General features: G+C 43.2%; 1 protein-coding gene across 1 annotated transcript in view; it reads left to right on the top strand.

Moving 5' to 3' along the window:
• EIF3L (eukaryotic translation initiation factor 3 subunit L) overlaps positions 1-14,655 on the top strand; it is a 602,285-nt gene that overhangs the window by 220,491 nt on the left and 367,139 nt on the right. The window lies entirely within an intron of this gene.

Genomic DNA, 14,655 nt, shown 5'->3' with positions numbered 1-14,655 from the left:
CAGGCCGACTGCGGGTAGCCTGCCAGCAGGATAACCCCAAGTGTAATGACTGCAACAGTGAATACACTCTAACATCTACATTTATGGTAGGTACACAACTGCACCTTCCGGATGGTAACACTGCAGTCCATTCTTTTCTTTCTGGGACAGGACAATTGGATGCTCTCTTATCAATCTCCAGGATGCGTACTACCACATAAAATGGACAGAAGATCAAGGAGATATCTACGCTTCTGGCTGGGAGCCAGTCACTATCAGTTCAGAGCTCTGCCCTTTGATCTCACCACAGCCCCCAGGGTGTTCACCAAATGCATGGCAGTAGTTACAGCTCACCTGAGGCGTCTAGGATTCCGGGTGTTTCCATATCTAGACTACTATCTCCTTACTGCCACCACCGTACATCAACTAATCAAGACAAGGGAATCCACAATTTACTTTTGTTCTCAACTAGGGATCACCATAAACTACAAAAAGTCTACCTTGTTGCCTTGTCAATATATTACCTTTATAGGGGCAGATTTAGATACAATGGCCATGATAGCAAAGCTGCCTCAAGAAAGAGTATTAACGATCCGTCGCCAGGTTGCAATGCTATTCACACAAAAGAGAATCCAGGCAAGATTTGTTCTCAAGGTTCTGGGTTCTATGGCAGCGGCAATCACTCTGGTCCCTGTGGCTCGCTTCCACATGAGAATTCTACAGTGGCTCCTATTTGCACAATGGTCATTTCAAGATTTACCCATGTCACATCAGATTCTGATCACAAAATCCTGCAAAAAGGATCTGTAGTGGTGGCTTCACTCCCCTATGGTAACAATAGGCAGGCCGTTTCTACTCCCCCCCCCCCCAACCTGTAGCCACAGTGACCAGGGACGCTTCCCAGATAGGGTGGGGGGGACATTATCTGGGACAGACTGTTCAAGGGACTTGGCAGGAACACAAGTATCACTTGCACATCAATGTCCTGGAGATGAGAGTGGTGCTTCTGGCGTTGCAAGCACTTCAGGACTCTACCTACAGGGACTACAGCAATTCAGATGGACAATATGTCGGTAGTATGGTGCATCAACAAACATGGTGGAACCAGATCTTACCCCTTGTGCCGAGAGGCTGTACGAGTTTGGCAATGGGCGATGTCTTCCCAACGCTTTATGGTTGCAATGCACATCCCAGGGAAATCCAAAATGATGGCGGGCAAACTCAGTCGGGCTATCCTGATGCCTCACGAGTGGTCCCTGAAACAGGAAGTTTGATTTTTCACAAATTAGGCCAGCCATGCTGCGATCTGTTTGCCATCCCCCACCCCCAACAACAAATGCAGCAGCTACTTTGCCCTAGCCCCACCACTGGGACAGTCGTCCAGGGACGCACTTGCTCACGATTGGTCCCCGGGACTGCTTTACGCCTTTCCACCTGATTTCCAATGTTCTTTAGAAAACAGTCATTGGACTGCAAGCTAATCCTCATTGCTCCTTACTGGCCTCACCAGATATGGTTCCCATTCCTTTGGTCTCACCTACAGGGGAGCCTTGGATCCTGAACCCAGCACCAGATCTTTTTATGCATCATTCGGGGGCTCTCCATCCTTCCATTCAAACTGTCGAGCTCACAGCTTTTGGTTTCTCCACTTCCAACAGTTCAACACATTTTGATTTCCTCACATAAGCCCACTACTAGGAAACTTTATGCTGGTAAATGGAAGAGGTTCTCTTGTTGGGCAAGCAAAAATCAGGTTGATCCCTTTACTGCTCCCATTTCTAAGATTCTTGAATTTCTTGCTGAAACCTTTGAGCTGGTAGCAGCTGCAGCTATTATCTGAGTTCAGTTAGCTGCCATTTCTAATTTCCATATAGGAGAAATGGGGTCCAATGTCATGTCTCATAGGCTATGCAAGGCATTCCTAAAAGGAACTACCCTCTTAAGACCTCCACCGGGACCTAAATTTAGTTTTAGAAGCTCTGATCCCCCCCCCCCCCCCCCTTTGAACCATCTGCTTCTTGCCCACTCATATTTCTGACTTGGAAGACCCTTTTCTTGGTTGCATTTACCTCAGCCAGAAGGGTTTCAGAATTTACAGGCCTTATCTTTTCGTCCCCCATACTTGTTTTTCCATGAAGATCGTGTTTCTTTCAGAACCAACCCCTCTTTCTTACCCAAGGTATGTTCTGACTACAATTTGAATCAATCCGTAGAGCTTCCTGTTTTCTTCCCCAGTTATGGCAACAAGGCAGAGTATAAGCTTCATCAATTGGACATTCATAGTTATGTTTCTGTTTATATCAGGACCAAGGACTTTAGAAAATCTGACTAATTAATTGTTCATATCCTTTGCGGACAATACGAAAAGTTGTGCAGTCTCAAAGGTGACTCTATGTGGTTTTCAGACACTGCAAAACATGTCTACGATTTGCGTAAACAAAAACATTCAGGAAAAATTAAAAGGACATTCAACAAGGGCTTTGGCTACCTCTATTGCTTTTCAAGCCAGACTGCCTTTGGATTCGATCTGTGCGGCAGCTACATGGGCTAATCCTCATACCTTTATCACTCATTGCAAAGTAGATGTGGCCTCCCAGAACAGGGCATTCTTTGGTTCCTGAAGAGTTTTTTCCAGTGAGCCACCCAAGAATCAGGTGCTGGGGATGCTGTCCCAAGCAGCCAGAATGAAGACAAGATATGGACAAGGTAAAATAAAGAAGTTATGTACTCGCCATAACGTTCCATGTTTGTTGTCCTTGATCTCGGCTTCTTTCTTGCGTCCCACCTTCCTTCCCCCTTCCTGGAGGATCGAGAGGAATCCCTTGTTTTTATTGGTTATACTGGCTAGGTTTCCTTTTACCATACCTCTTAGTTAGTCCTATTCTCCCCTTCTTACTCTTGCAGACGGGGTTACACCTTTATATGCAGGTGTCATCTGCTATGTAGAATAGAGTACATCTCTTTTCTATTTGTATGGTCTAGTACTGGGTTATCACAAATGAGATCTGGGTAACTACCGCTAGGCATGCTGGGATAGGGGCTAGCCTCGAGCCAGTAAAAGCTTTCCAGCTATAGTGATCGGCTCCGTACCCAAAGAGCAAGAAGGAAGGCGAGATCAAGGACAACAAACATGGAACATTATGGTGAGTTCATAATTTACTGTTTACTTCTCATTCTTGGCATGAATCTAAAACATGCTATTGATCAGTCTTTTGTGATCTAGCGTATTACTTGTAGTAAATTTACAGTTGTGAAATTCTATTGCTAATGTTTCAGAAGTCGCACCATTTTTTTCCAGGTTTAGATAGCCCACATCTTTCATGTCTGTATAGGTCTTGAGTGCTTCTCCTGAAAGCTGGGCAAGTAATGTTTTGGCCTGGCCAGACTGGAGACCAGTTCTTTTAAGCAGTATACAAAAAATGAAACCTGCTTCAGTGTCATCTTCCCTGCTCAGTTTCTTTAGTAATTGTCTCAGTGCAGAACATTCAGAACTGCTGGAAGCCTGTATAGTACTGGAAGAAATATAAAGCCTATATAGTTTCTCAAGGGTCTATATTAAATAATCGAAAGTTGAATTCACCAAACTGGATTTCCATCGAAAATACTGTTCAGCGAATTTGCTCTTGTGGATGGGTTTAACACTTTTATTGAATTATCACTTGCCACATAGGCACATTTACAGTAATCCAACTGTATTAACAAGTTAAACTTAAATCTTGTACATCACTTATTTCGCTGTATAACATTACATAGATTACTCAACTCTTGCCCCTTTTTTAAACAAGAAACATCTTTATTAAACCATCAATTGCGCCATAAGCAATCATACATTTTATATATATATATATATATATATATATATATATATATATATATATATATATATATAAATTTATTATATATAAACAAATCACACTGACACAATCCTGGTTGCAACCATTTTAACATCACAAGCCATACTGACACCCTCCCAGTTGCAATAGATGATTGTCACTGTTGAAGATGGAGGGATACTTTTTAGTTCAGCCCAATATACAGCTCTACTTACACCGTAGAAAACATTTATATTTGCTACGGCTATTACTATTACAATGTACTGTGGTTAGAAAAAATTCTGGATTTTAACCCCAGTGTACAAGTAAACCCTGAAACCATAAACTTTGTAAATCATTGATTCTCGTTCTAATCAAAACCATGATATTTGTGGGCATTACTAAAAGCTACACTGTGGGGTTACTGGCAAGATCAGAATGCTAAAACAAATCTGAACTTTTAAATTAAGTAAGAGTAATTGAGTTTAAGCTTATGAAGAAAATAAATGGTCCAGAACTGAGGAAGCAGCTTAAAGAATTGCATTCAGAATTAGATGCTTAATTAGCTCCAAATCTGTCTTGGGGAGGACAGATTAACAGTCCAGTTTTCTGATTGGGCTTAAATGCAGTCTAAATTCTTTGTATCAGTAGCGCAGGTACAGAAGAGAAAAAAAAATGAGATTTGAGCTTGATGCATTGGCGTTGCAGTAATAAATGATGATGCTGTTTTGCAAACATTTTTGGAGCAGCTTTCAAACTTCTGTAACTTTGCCAGTACTTCCCAGAAATGTGATCCTGTGTGGAATCTGCAAACCTCTCACCTGTGTCAGCTGAACCTTCTACATTGCTAAAAGTTCCATTGCAGTTTCAAGGGGTATTGGGTAGCATTTCACTTCTGACTTAATAAGTTTATCTCTAAGCTGCCAGACATTTTGTTTAACTTACTTTTTACCCAGAAGAGGCTGTTCAGATGTGCATCTCAACCCATCTAAAATTGTTTTTTTCTGTATAAGCCAAATATGGATCACTCAAATTCAAATAATTGTTGATTGGCACTAATCAATGTAGGTCTTTCTTGCATGTTATTTTCATAGATTAAAATGAGTTGGTCTGTTTTTAGGTCATAGATAAACCTCAGATCAGGCAACACTGAAAGTTGTGTTTGTGACAGACCCTGATAAGACATACATTTTTATTGTAGGCTGTCTTCACTGTGATCTTTCAACTCTTGTCTGATTAAATCGTATCCTTTCAATTTGTGTATTGAATCCTTATCAGTTTTTTTCATCATCTTGTATTTGTTAGATTGGCTTTAGTGGTATAAAACTTCCACTTGTAGCTTTTGCTGATGGCAGCATTGTAATTATGTCCTTAATATCAACAAGACAGTTTTGTTTCTGATGTTTGATATCTTTTACCATATCAATCCAGTTAATGTATTTAGGATTCAACTATTTGTCTCATGGAAATCTTGAGAATTATTTTTTTTTCCATACTTGGCAAGGTGGAAAATCTTGAAATTTTCCTTGCTTTGTAAGGTTGCAGTAATTAAAGTTGGTGTTTCCCTGACTTAATATCGATTGTCACCCATTACAAAAAAAAAAAAAATTCTATACAAGGAAGTTTGAAACGTCTTGTACTTCCTTAACTCAGTTAAAATGACTTGCAAAAATGGTCTCTTGATCATGTTGAAGTCGTAAGCATTTTTATTCATATTCTTACGTTTTGTTGTGCCTGGTCTCTGATTTCATGTAAAATATATAGAAAATCATCTATGCTGTTAATATGTTGTAATTATTTGGCTAAATCCTTTTATGTCTAAAAGCTTATTACAGAAAATTCAAGCACTTACTGTTTTGGTACAGTTGACTGAAACTCATCAGAGTTTGCTTCATGAAAATGTGTTCCAGATGTCTGATTTTTTTTTTCCAACGAATGTTGTTCTTGCCTGATTCCCTTATGTTGAAATCCTTTTTGCTTTGCCAATTCCTTTGTCAGGAACCTTTGCCAGTATCTAAACTTTGAGAGTTTTATATTCTCCCAAAAAGGGTATGTGGCTAATATTAACATTATCTGGACAACTTTAAATCTGGACAGTTTTAAAAGCCTTATTGTCATAGGTCGGTACTAGGCTATCTGCCCGAGAGCATTTACAAGCCTAGCTAGAGTGTGTCTGCTTTCGCCGCCCCATTGATTAATTAACTGATCCTCTGACAAGCAGAGCCAATGAAGTGATCCCAGGGGTGTATTTTCTGTTATCCATCCACTCGTCAAGGTTTCTCTTGAAGAGTGTTAGTGAGGGGCTCTGCCTGATGTAATTTGGAATTTTGTTCCAAAGCATGGGGAGTCTCTGTGACAGGAATCTATCCCTCCAGCATGTTCTATTTATTGTTGTGGTGAGGTTTAGCTCACTAGAGCGCGTGGCTCGGAGTGACTTGGATTTCTTTGGGTGGAGCATGTCCATCAATTCTGAGTTGGACATGGCTTTGTAAGTCAGGCAGAGATTGCCTCCATGTAAGCGATATGCCACTGAGTACAGCCAGAGTTTTTTCAGTCGGGCTGCATAGGACATATGTTTGAGACCAGTAATCCTCTTGGTGAGGTACTTTTCTGGTCTTTCCAGCTGTTGGAAGTGTCTTGTGAGGTACATCCCAAATGGGGCATTGTTCTCTATGATGGGTCTAATGAGTGACGAGTAGAGGAGCACTATAACCTCTTTATTTCTAGATGCGAACCCTTTAGTAATTAGATGGGCCACATAGAAGGATTTCCTAACTACTTTGGCAATATGATTGTCAAAGGAGAGATTACTATCTACCTGGGTCCCCAGATCTCTTATTACCTTTTCTGTATTAAGGTGGCTGCCACCTATGTGGTAATTCGTGCGTGTTTTGTTTTTCCCAAACGGGGATGACTATGCATTTGGCATTTAGCTTGAGGCCATGACTTTGACACCAGGTGTCCGTCTCAGTAAGGCCCTTTTGGAGGATGTTAGTGTCAGCCGGAGAGTCAATTATGGCTCCCAGTTTGCAGTCATCGGCGTACTTGGTTAGCCATAGTCCTCCTGTGTTTGCCTGTACTTCTGAGAAGTATATGCCGAACAGTAGAGGTCCCAGGACTGAGCCTTGTGGGACACCACTTGTTACTGGTTTAGAGTCGGACCTGGAGCCCGCTATTCTTACCGTGTGAGTTCTGTCTGTAAGCAAGTTGGCAACCCATCTTGTGACGTAGGGGGTTATGTTCAGGCTGGTGAGTTTTTCTGTAATACCTGAGTGGGGAATGGTGTCGAAAGCCTTGACAAGGTCAAGGTAGACTGTGTGAACCACCTTTCCCTCGTCTATGGCCTTGGTGACTGTCTCGAAGAAGTCAACAAGGTTTAGTAGGCATGATCTGCCCTTAACAAAGCCAAACTGGGTCGGGCCAAGTGTTTGGAGGTCCCCAGTGTCTTTGTTAATGAGTTCCATGATGATGCACTCCATAGCCTTGCAGACCAGACTAGTCAGGCTTATGGGGCGATAGTTGCCTGGGTCAGTTGTAGCCCCTCCCTTGTGGAGAGGAATAACCGTTGCTGTGTGCCATTCTATGGGCACGTAGCCAGTGGAGAGGCTGAGGTTGAGCAGCGTGTTTAGGTGGGGGGGTGTTAGTTCGTTCTGTAGTTTGTGCAAGACGCAGCCTGGTACACCATTTGGTCCCTTGTGTTTTTGGCTTTTGAAAGGGCTGTTTTCACCTGTGCGTCTGTGATTTTTGGGACACTACATTTTTCCGGTATTATTGTGGGCCCTTTTATAGGTGAGAGGGGGGTGAAGTTTGCACTGAATCTATCTGCCAGGATGTTGGCAATATCCGTAGGTTCAGTATATTTTGTGCTATTTTGCACTAGTTCAGTGCATATCTGTGAGTTGCCACTTAGATTCTTAACATAGCTAAAGAATGCTTTGTGGTTATCTTTTGAATCCTTGGCTATTTTTCTTTCGAAGTTAGCCTTGGATGATTTCATGAGGGACCTCAGTTTCTTACTGATACTGATCAGGGATGTCGTTCCTTCTTGGGATTTGCTTTTTTTTCTGAACTAGTTTCCTCCTCCTATTGTATAGCCTGTTTATTGCAGGGGTCCACCAAACTGGTTTCCTTCTCTTAGAGGATTGAGTCTTGGTTTTGCTAGGGATGGCACGATCCATGCATCATTGTAGGTGCTCATAGAGTGCATGTGTTAAGGTTTCTGCATCGTGGGCAGCATTATCCTTTAGTGTGGGGGCTGTGAAACTTACCACTTCTGTCTTAAGTAAGGTGAAGTTTGCTTTAGAAAAGTTTTTTACTGTGGTTTCCTTAATTGGGGGTGATGATGGGGTGTGGGCATCCAGAGTGATTAGTTTATGGTCTGATCTAACCAGTGCAGGTTGACCTCCTGTGTGTAACACCTGTCGCCCGTGTTGGTGATGACCAGGTCTGCCATGTTTTCACCTCTGGTAGGGGAGTTTACCAGCTGATCCAGGGCATTTGAGTTGATGAATTCCAGGAAGCGCTGGACCTGGGAATTTGTACTCTAGTAGTTTTCCCAGTGAATGGTAGGGTAATTGAAATCGCCCAATATCAGGGTGTTTGGTAGGACCTTCATGTTTTCCAGTGTCTCCAGAAAGGTGGAGTGGTGGTCCTGGATTATGGAGCGTGATCTGTAGCAGGCCACAATTTGCATTGCAGATTTGCCCGATGTTAGTTGCACATGGATGATCTCAGAGGTATCATGCTGCGCCACTAACCTGGAGGTGTAGGTATTCTTGATTAATATGGATACACCCCCTCCTTTTGTGTTTTGGTCTGTGTTCTGTGGCTGAAACGTGTAGTATGAGTTGTAGCCCGATAGTGCTAGGGTGCTCTCTGGAGCCTTGAACCAGGTTTCAGTTGCTGCACAGATGTTGACGTTCTCCATACTGAGGAGTGCTTCGAGTGAGTACATTTTGAGATTTAAACTCCTGGCGTTGAGTAGCATAACACTCAGTTTTTTGTTAATTGTGCTGTTTATGGAGGTGGGTTTGACTTTTGAGCCTTTCCTAAAAAAGGCACTATGGGGGCAGCAAGAGCCTTGGCCAGTATTCTGAAGCCTAGGGGTGACAGGTGCAAGCCGTCTCTTGCGAAGCAACGCGGCTTGTCGAGCATGTCGTCCCAGGCTGACAGACACTGGATCCCCTTTGAATGACACCAAAAGCTTAGCCAATTGTTGAAATTGATCATTTTTTTCTTTATACTGAGGTATCATTTTTGGTGAGAACAGGATACTACTCAGGGTCAGGGTCATACCAGCCTGGGCTACATGATCTGAGCGCTCTTCCATGTCTCTCTTCATGTAGTCCAGGGAGGTACGTCTCAGATCATTCACACCAACATGAACAATGGCAGAGTCATATTTGTACTTGTTCTGGAGTAACCTGAGTGCTTGTGTTACGTGGTGGATTCTGGCTCCCAACAGGCAGCTAACAGTAACCTTCTGCTTGTCCAGCGTAGTGAGTGGGACGTCAGTGTGCCTGACTATAGAGCCACCTATTACTAGTGTGTTAGGTATGTTATTTTGCCTTAAGGGCTGTGATTGTGCGGCACACTGATTTTATTTATTTATTTTATTTATTTGACATTTGTTAACCGGGCTAGTCTGACTGGATATATTTCCATTTTCAGCAGAGGCCCGGGGAGAAAAGCTCCAAATAGAGACAAAATAGTAACATAATACAAAAGGAATAATATCAAGAGATAAATCAGTTTACAATACTACACTCTACGAGTCTAAATACATAATGTATACATGATCAAAAGTTAAATATAAACATTTTAGACAAGAAAAGATAATTGGCAGTCAAACAAAGAAAAGGCATTCAAACTTAAAATTCCAGTATTTACTAGAAAAGAGTAGAGAAGGCAGGACAGCCTTTGTAGAGGAGGTGATAGGCTATCAGGGAGAAGGAGTAGAATGAGAGGAGGTAGAGCAAGTTTAATCAGGGTTAAAGCAAGAGCATAACCAATGTTTTTTAAGGTATATTTTGAGTTTTTGCTTAAAGAGAGCCAAGGATGGAATGGAAGATGTTCTTCATCTCACATTGCTGCAGTCCTTACACTTGGGTATAGCGCTGTCCTCGGTCGGCCCGAATACCAAAGTATATGGCTGACGTCGGTCATGGCGCATTAAACTGACGCCAGGCCGTCAGGGTATAAATGCGCATGACCGACGTCATATCCTCAGTCTTTTTTGCCGCGTGGTCCGATGCAGAAGCAAAATTGCGAGTGCAGGTTGGCGCCTGAGATTTTCCCAAACCGGAGTTTCAGACCGAATCAAGTTGGCTAAGTACCCGTTGGGGAATATTTTGGTTTTTCTTGCCTCAGTATTTTACCGGATGTCAGAAAAAGTAAATAACTGTATTTCTTGTGGGAAACAGATACCACATAGGGATTACCACAACTTGTGTATACCTTGTTTAGGGCCTGAGCACGACGTTGTCGGGTGTCCCTCTTGTGCTAGATTTAACAAACGTACTATAAAGAGGAGATTAGACTGTGCCAGGTTAGTCTTCGGGAAGCGGTGCAATTACAAAATGCCGCCGGATGCTCCGGCCCGCTACTCTAAGAAACGCAAGGACAAAGCACCTAGGCCTAGGCTAGAAGAACCGTCCGTCCCGGACGCCGGTTCTTTAGAGGGCTCGCTGAGCCAGAGGCCCAAACAGAAGTTTCCTTAGAGTCCCAGGGGAGACTTTATTGTTGCAGGATGTGTCGCAGGTGGTAGGCCAGGCTGAAGGGGCTTCTCAGGTAGCTGTCCTCCCTCTCCCTAAGGGGTTAGGCCTTCCCTACTGTTACAAAGGCTTCTTCCAAGGGCAGGCCAGGTTTAGCAGTTACAGGGCTCTCCCAGTACTTCAGGCCCTGTGCCCAAGAGACATATGCTTAGGATGGCTGAAGATTTAATTACTATGATTAGGGGTTCTATGCCCCCTCCTGACAAAAGGCCTAGGGTGGATCCTGAATTTGGGAATTTTGAACAGGATTCTGATGCTTCGGAGTCTTCGGCTGAAGATTTACAGGAGTTTTCTCATTATTCTGATTCTGACGTGGATGACTCCACCCCTACTGCTTCCCCTCCTGAGGATTTTTCATTCTCAGAGACTCTCCATTCCATGAGGGAGCATTTTAAATGGGAAGGTCAGGATTTCTCTGATTCCAGGAAAAGACTTAGGGAATTTTTGTTTTTACCCCAGCATAGGCCTTTAGCTATACCTCCTGTTCTTTCTGTGGTGGAAGATGTTTTTGCAGAGGCTTCTCTTAACCCTGATTCTTTACCTCCCGCTCCTGTTAAGCCGGACAGATACTATAGGGTGCCTGAAGCTCACAAGTATCTTTTTAAAAGCCCTAGGGCAGATCCAGAGACTGTTACTCAGGGACCTAAAGGGGTTAAGGCTTCTGTTGTTAAAAATCCGGTTCCTCAGGATAAAGAGGCAAGGGCTTTAGACAGATGGGGTAAGAAAGTTTATACTTCTTCAACTTTAGCCATGAGGGCTTTGAATTGCCAATTCCACATGCTCAGATATCAGATCTATCTTCTTTCACAGTTAAAGTCTAAGGTAGATGCTCTGGCAGAAGGTATTGAATGTAAGGAGTTACAAGATCTGGTGCATGTGTCTGAACAGGTGGGTAAGCATTCTTTACAATGTGGTTTTGATGCTGTACGGGCCTCTTCCAGGGTTGCTGCCACTGGTACTGTCTTACGCAGGCACGCCTGGCTAAGGGATCAAAATTTAGCTGAGCATGTTAAGTCAAGGATCTTGGATGCCCCTTTACAATCTGATGTGTTGTTTGGTTCGCCTGTTGAAGAAGTTTTAAAGAAAATGGAAGACAAGGCTAAATCTATGCACACTGTTAAAGATTTTTTACAGGTTCAGCCTCCAAAGTTTAGTAGAAATTGGCCAAGCAAGGCGTGGACATATCCTTCTTATGATTCCCAGTCTAGGGGTAGGTCTAGGTGCTAGGGGCAGAGCTCAGGGTTCTTTAGATCCAGGACAGGGGGCTCACCTGCACAGTCTTCAGGTGAGGGCAGGGGTCAGCCCTTTCGTAGACAGACCCAATGACCTACCTTTTCAACTGCCAGACCCTTCCGCCTGACAGCACCTTTGGGAGGAAGACTGACACTTTTCAAGGAGAACTGGAGTTTAATTACCCAAGACAGATGGGTATTGGATATCATTCACCAAGGTTACAGATTTTATTTCCATACCTTACCACCTTTCAAGGGCATGCCAGACATTCCTCCTCAGCACAGATTAGAAGCTTACAGACAAATTTCTCTATTAATACAGATAGGCGCCATACAACCGGTGCCTATGGCAGAAAGGGGCCTAGGATTTTACTCTCGCCTATTCCTAGTACCAAAAAAGGGGAACACGTGGAGACCAATTCTGGATTTATCTATCCTCAACACCTTTCTGGACATTCCAAAATTCAAGATGCTGACATTGCAACAGCTTTTACCTCTCTTGGGCAAAGATCACTGGATGGTAACTTTGGATCTCAAAGAGGCTTACCTTCATATTCCTATCACTCTAGGCTGCAGGAAGTATCTGCGTTTTCGAGCTGGAAATTCACACTATCAATTCTCTGCATTGCCCTTTGGCTTATCTACTGCACCCAGAGTATTCACAAAGGTTCTGGCTCCAGTGATAGCTTTCTTCAGACTGAGGGGAATACAGATATATCCTTATTTGGACGATTGCCTGATTCTGGCTCAAGGCAAGGACGAGCTTCTACAGCATTTAAAATATGTGATAGCAGTGCTAAGATGCCTGGGGTATTCTGTGAACGAAACAAAGTCCAGTCTAGTACCCTCTCAGGACATGTGCTTTCTGGGTGTGAGACTGAATACAGCAACCCAGATGGCCTTTTTAACCCCGGACAAACAAAAGAATCTTTCCCTTTACTTCCAACAACTATCACACCAGTCCGGGCTGACTGCAAGGACAGTCCTTCAAGCCTTAGGGTTCATGGCATCTTGTATTCTGGTGCTTCCCAATGCCAAACTGCATATGAGGAAGCTACAATGGTATCTAAAGAATCTATGGACACAGCACTGCCAGGATCTGGACACTGTCATTCCAATAATACCTTGCATCCAGAAGGAATTCTTGTGGTGGGCTCAGCAATGTCACCTAAACAAGGGACTTTCTGTGACCCGCCGAGGCGAGTCAGATTCTAACAACAGATGCCTCGGACAAAGCTTGGGAGCTCATCTCAATGGAAAATGGATACGGGACAAGTGGCCTGCCAGACTACAACATCTACATATCAACCTGAAGGAGATGTTAGCAGTCCAGTTTGCATTAACAGCTTTCAAGGAATTACTTCTTCCAGGGCAGGTGTTGATTCTAACAGACAACACAACTGTCATGTGGTACATCAACAAGCAAGGGGTACACATTCTTACCCTCTATGCAGACAAGCAATGATTTTGTGGGACACAGCCCTCAGTTTACAACTACATCTTCAGGCAAGGTTTCTGCCGAGTACAAAACTCCTTAGCAGATGTGTTAAGCAGACAAATCATGGATCCCCACGAGTGGAAACTGGATCCGCATGTATTTCAACAATTAACAGTGTCATGGGGAACTCCAGACATAGATCTGTTCGCTTCTCCTCTAAACCACCAGCTGCCAAAGTTTTGCACAAAAAGGATACATCAGGCAGCTTGGAAAGTGGATGCTCTTTCTTTCAGTTGGAAAAATCTTCATGTATATGCCTTCCCACCTCTTCCTCTACTTCTAAAGGTACTGCTAAAGGTAAGACTGGACAAACCAAGAATGATCCTGATAGCTCCAGATTGGCCCCGACAACATTGGTACCCACTTCTGAGAAATCTGATAAGGGAACCACCGTGGCCCTTGCCTTTGATTCCACACCTGTTGTCCCAAAAGGACGGTCATCTACTCAATGTCAAGCTTCACTCTCTTCATCTCACAGCATGGCATATCCTGTTTTAGCACATAGCAGGGCTCAACTTCCTCAACAAGTTCTGAATGTGATTATGGAAGCTAGGAGACCTAGTACAAGGAAAGTGTATGCAGACAAGTGGAAGAGATTTTTGTTTTGGAGTGCAGCAAAGGATTTGGATGTTTCTGAGCCTAATTTGAGTGTGGCTCTTCAATACCTTACTGAGTTATTGGACAAGGGTTTGTCCTTCTCTTCCATTAAGATTCATGCTGCAGCAATTTCAGCTCACTATGACTGTGATCCACCTTTATTTTCTCATTCTTTGTTCAAGCAATTTCTCAGAGGGCAAAGAACATAAGACCTCCACGAAGAGCTCCTACTCCTGCTTGGGACCTCAATTATGTGTTGGAAAAGCTCACTCTGCCACCTTTTGAGCCCGCAGCTACGGCTGAGTTAAAATATTTGTCATGGAAGACTGCTTTTTTGTTGGCCATTACCTCTGCAAGAAGGGTTTCTGAATTGCAGGCCCTTATGGCTGTTGAGCCTTTCCTGATTTTCCATAAGGATAGGGTATCTTTACGTACTAACCCTTCCTTTATGCCTAAGGTGGTTTCAAGTGTGTCTCTAAACCAAACTATTCATTTACCTACCTTTTATGCAGACCCCCAAAACAAGGGGGAAAAGATTTTGCATACTTTGGATGTGCACAGGCAGTTACGCTACTACTTAGATAGGACTAAGAGTTTCAGGCAGTCTCAACAGTTTGTTTCTTTTGCTTTAGGTTCTCAGGGCAAGCCTGTGTCAAAACAAACTCTTTCTAAATGGATTGGGTTTTGCATTGCATTTTGTTATTCCCATCATGGCAAGCAGATTCCAACAGGGATTAGACCTCATTCCACTAGGGCTACTGCCA

The sequence above is a fragment of the Protopterus annectens genome, chromosome 1.part0 (genome assembly GCF_019279795.1).
Source record: "Protopterus annectens isolate FY-2018-M chromosome 1.part0, PAN1.0, whole genome shotgun sequence".
Lineage (NCBI taxonomy): Eukaryota > Metazoa > Chordata > Ceratodontiformes > Protopteridae > Protopterus > Protopterus annectens.
This window is presented reverse-complemented; position numbering and strand designations above follow the sequence as displayed.